Below are 5,172 nucleotides of genomic sequence, written 5' to 3'. Positions count from 1 at the left end.
TCGCCTAAGAGTTTAAAAATCCTACCGAGTGTAGAGCAAACCTCACACTCGGGGGCTTAGCTGCGGCCCAGTGCTCGCCTAAGTTTGAAAAACTCCTATCAAGTGTAGAGCAAACCTCCCACTCGGGGGCTTAGCTGCAGCCTAGTGCTCGCCTAAGTTTGAAAAATCCTACCGAGTGTAGAGCAAACCTCACACTTGGGGGCTTAGCTGAGGCCCAGTGCTCGCCTAAGTTTGAAAAATCCTACCGAGTGGAGAGCAAACCTCCCACTCGGGGGCTTAGCTGCAGCCCAGCGCTCGCCTAAGTACGGAACGCAACCCAATCCGCAAGGACGACGAGGCGCAAATCGACTGCTACCTTCTCCTTCGGAGCTGCACCACAATTACAAGGTTATTCCGAGTGAAGATCGAGTTCCACTCGACGGATCATCCATGAAGATATTCAACGATAAATCAAGTTCAGATAAGGCCTAATGGTCCCAGACCTCAGATCAAAGTACTCGAGCCCTCAGCTCGACAGAGTTTAACGGTTACAAAATCCACTCAGCATTCCGAGGCAAATTTAAAGTGAAGCATAAAAGTTTTTTATTCCTCGGGCGGAGGACTGGAAGGGGCGACGAACTCGTCCAAGTCGATACCGTCTGCAATACGAGTGGCAGCAGCGATGAAAGTCTCCATGAAGTCTTGAAAGCTGTGCTTCCTGGTATTGGCAACTTGGATGGTAGCCAGCTTTTCTTCTCGCGCCTCCTTGCAATGGACGCGGACCAGAGACAGAGCGACATCAGCACCACATCTAGCAGAAGATTTCTTCCATTCCGCCACTCGACTCGGGACTTCATTCAGTCGAACCATCAGAGACTCGAGGTCATTCTAAAGTGTCGTCCTAGGCCAGAGTGATGCGTCGATCCGCGACATCGCAACCTTCAGCCGAGCAAGATAGCCAACAACACTGGCAACACGAGACTCCAGTCGGAGCACGTTCATAGCAGCCTCGTCCTTCACAAGAGAATTGGCGGGGTCCAAGCCTGGCTCCACTCGACTGGTTTCCTCTTCGAAGCTCTGGCAGAATTCTGCAAGCACGATTCAAGAATAAGACAGTGGCCCTACGCAGGCTTGGTAACTACAAGACAGTCGGGTCGGAGCAATTACCTTCGAGCATGACGAACAGCTTCTTGGCGAGCCCACCGTGATAAGCCTCCAGATCGTTCCTCTTCCCCGCCAGCTCACCTACCTTGTCGTGCAGAGCCATCTTGTCGTTCTTCAGTCGGCTGATCTCTTGATTAGCTGTGTCGAGAGCAGTTTTCAGTCTGGAGTTCTCCTGTTCAAGAGTACCTACCGAAGCCAGTTTCTCTTCTGCAAGCTTCATTTTGCTCAAGGCCTCCTTCCGCGCTTCGGCAAGATCTTGATCCTTCTTCTTCAGAGCCACCTCCAGTTTATCTACAGAATGTCGAATGGGCGCAACATCAAGAACGGGCAAGAAAGGAAAGTCACTCGTCAAGAATGAGAAACCTCACCAGCCATACCTTTTGCTTCTTCTCGCGCCTTCTGCAGGTTCTGTTGAGCAAGCTTCAAGTCAAGGTTGAGCTGGATCTGTTTGTTCTCCAACTCAGTGTAGAGAGCCACAAGTTCACAGGATTTCTGCAAAAATCAGTCGACGGAGGTCCAAGATAAGTTGCTTCCGAGTAAGCAAGGGACAATGATGCCGTTTCTAAGACTACAGCTGAATCAAAAACATTCAGTAGTAGTCTCGGGGACTACACCCAGTGGGTGCACTCAGCGTGCCCCCACTGGTTTTGAAAAAAAAAATCGATTGCCTGCAGTCGACCGGATACAGTTTCATTCGACATGGCCTGACCAGACCGAGTGAAGAAGTATAACTACAACAACACAATATAAAGACTACAGTCGACTGCCAGCAGTCCACCGTAGTCTCGGGGACTACACCCAGTGGGTGCACTCAGCGTGCCCCCACTCGACCAAAACTTAACAGACACACCCAGTGGGTGTACAGGTTTAAAGATCTTCGGAAAAGAGATTCTTCAGACAGCATACCCTAACAGAACAAGCAGTGAATCGACTGACCTGGACGTTACTCTGAAGAGCTGAACTCGCGTCATAAGCTGCTTGGCTGGCTTCTCGAACCACCTTGACCTGCTCCATCATGATCCCTGCCTGGCGTATAGCTTCCTTAGCTGCACCCACTTGGTCCTCAGGGACGTGGTGTGTGGCGAAGAGCGAAGGCGGATTTGCGGTCGACATCGAGGACCGCACACTCGTCAGAGGATCGGCGAAAGTCACGGAAGCCCGAGTGGTATCACCACCGTCTCGAGCTACGGCCTCAGGCGCCCGAGTAGATTGTGGGGTCTTGCCAGCCGACGCCTTCCTGTTCCGTCTCGTTCTCAGCGGCGCTTCGTCGTCATCGTCAGGAAGGTTAATAACATGAGGAGGAGCTACGAGAAAAATTAAATCGACCAGAGTTATAAGAAATCGTCAGTCGACACAGGGCAGAACATCAGTAATCATACCAGGGTTGGAAGTAACAGCATCTTCCATCTCTTGATCATCGTCCTTGACGGAGATCTCAGAAGTAGCAGCACTGCAAATTCCGAAAGACAGTCAGTTGGCTCAATGAATCGACTAAGGATCTGTCCACGGTCGACAAAGGAAAACAAGTTCTATTATTACCCAGAAATGGTGGGGACAGTCATCTTCATCTTGGGCAGAGCTTTGGGTGGCTTGGACGGCACCGCGCGTGGGTGCTTGGGAGCTTTTTCAGTCGGCGCTGGAGAAGAGGTCCGAGGGCGCTTCGACGACTGCCCAACAGGAGCAGTCGCCTTACCACGTTCCCGCTCAGGGTCGTGTGTAAGCTTGGATCGCCTTTCCAAGCGGGGAGGTTCAGCTTCCTCCTCCTCCTCTTTGCTGGAGTCGATGTCGTCGTCTCCCTCTCCTTCGCCGTCAGATTCCCACTCTCCTTGTTCGTCTCCACTTTCGCCTCCGCTCGCCTCCCCTTCCTCGGCCTGCTCCTGCGCTCCATTGGGTGTCGAGTACATCTCTGTAGTTGCCTGGAGAGCAGCAGACGAGTCGAAAGTCAGTCGACCGATTCAAAGAGAGCAAATGAAGAAAGCAAGATCTCAGTCGGGAACTCAAGGTCAGACCTGGTCCACTTCGTATGTACTGTCAAGCGGAGGAACCCTCCTGGCTCCTCGGGGGTTGTCTTTGTTCCCTGTGATGCTCGACAGCCACCCTTCTAGCACCTCGTCAGTGACCTCCTCTGGGTGAACCCGAGTGGTGTCGTCGAGACCCGAGTATAGCCACATCGGGTGGTCACGAGCCTGAAGCAGCTGGATGCGCCTCTGAAGGAAGACCTCCAGCAAGTCCATGCCGGTCACGCCCTCTCGGACAAGCTGAACCACTCGACCAACCAGCACCTTGACTTGCGCCTTTTCCTCCGGCAACACTTTCAGAGAGGCAGGTTTTTGAGTTCGGTCCAAAGAGAAAGGGGGGAGCCCAGTCGACTGCCCTGGAGTCACCTGGTCTTGGCAATAAAACCAGGTCGACTGCCAACCACGGACTGACTCGGGAAAAGTGATAGACAGAAAAGAATTTTTTCCCCGCATCTGGATCGCCAGGCCCCCGCATAGCTGGATCACTTGCGTCCGTTCGTCACTCGACTTGGCTTTCTTTACCGATTGGGAACGGCAAGTGAAAATGTGTTTAAAGAGTCCCCAATGAGGGCGGTAACCCAAGAAACTTTCGCACAAGGAAACGAAGGCAGCCAGATACACGATGGAATTGGGAGTGAAGTGATGGAGTTGCGCTCCGAAGAAGTTCAAAAAGCTCCGGAAAAAAGGATGAGGAGGTAGAGAAAATCCGCGATCGATATGGGTGGCGAGGAGGACGCACTCACCGTCACGAGGTTGGGGTTCGACTTCTCTCCCCGGGAGACGCGCAGCTTCATGGGGAATGACTCCCCCCTCGACCATGTCATCAAGATCTTCCTGCCGAATCACCGATGGCATCCAGTCGCCCTGGATCCAATCCCTGGGCAAAGCAGTCCTCGAGGAAGATCCGCCCCGAGCGGACTTCTTCCCCTTCCCCTGCACCGCCGCCTTCTTCGCGCGCTCCAAAGCCGACGTCTTGTCCTTCACCATCGTCGCCGGCAAGGCTCGAACGGACCTACGGCGCTAGGGTGAGAGCGGAGGTGGCGGAGGACCTTGTGAAGGGAGAGGGAAACGCGAGAGCACACTGTTTGGGAGCCCCGAGCCGGTAGCTTATAAGGGGCCGCTTCCGAGTGGCTGACCGGTAGGCCCAGGCAATCCCGTCAAATCCCGCAACAGGCGCGCACGCGGCACGTGGCAAAAAAGGTGGCGCGGGAATCGAGGAGCTTCCGTCCTATCCCATCTGATTACTGCGGCCGCCCCCGTCCTGCTCGCTTCCCGAAATTCAAATCCCGCAAAATCCGCGGGCTGCAGAACAACTCATCAAACAGAAGATCCCGCTCGTGCCGGCACTCGGTATTTCACAAGTAAGGAAATTCACTCGACGAGAGACCAAGAATGGATCAAGGTGACCGAAAGAAGTTGACAACGTCATCCGTGACAATTGATCTAGTACAAGACATACATATAACGCTAAGAACCAGTCGGAATGATCCCCAACTCCTTCCCCACTCGAACCTCGATCCATTCGGGGGCTAATGATGAAGCTATGTACCTAGGGTAGGGGCATGGACCTGTCCTAAGAGCCCTACCCAAGGACATCCCTAGAAGAAGTCACCTTTCAGTCGACTTGAAGGTATCCCACTCGACGGATTCAAGACACTCGACCAGGAAGCTATCACTCGACCACGAAGCCAACCACTCGACTGCCAGGAGATCTAAAGTCACTCCGCAGGCAAACGGTCGGCCATTAAGTAGTCTTTATGGTCATCATAGCACTTTATTAGGGACGTTACCAGTAACGCCCAGTCTTAATGTATTTTAACCCTGCATTACTAAGGGCAGGAGAGGTCTGGCGAACTCTATATAAGCCACCCTCCTCCTCAGTAGCAAGGGTTCGCACCCCGGTTATTCACACACTCATAATCCAATCGACCGCCTCCGGGCACCGAGACGTAGGGCTGTTACTTCCACAGCGAAGGGCCTGAACTCGTACATCCTAGTGTGCTTACAACCT

This window comes from Triticum aestivum, chromosome 2A (genome assembly GCF_018294505.1).
Source record: "Triticum aestivum cultivar Chinese Spring chromosome 2A, IWGSC CS RefSeq v2.1, whole genome shotgun sequence".
Lineage (NCBI taxonomy): Eukaryota > Viridiplantae > Streptophyta > Magnoliopsida > Poales > Poaceae > Triticum > Triticum aestivum.
The sequence above is the reverse complement of the archived record's forward strand: the minus strand, read 5'-3'. Positions refer to the sequence as shown.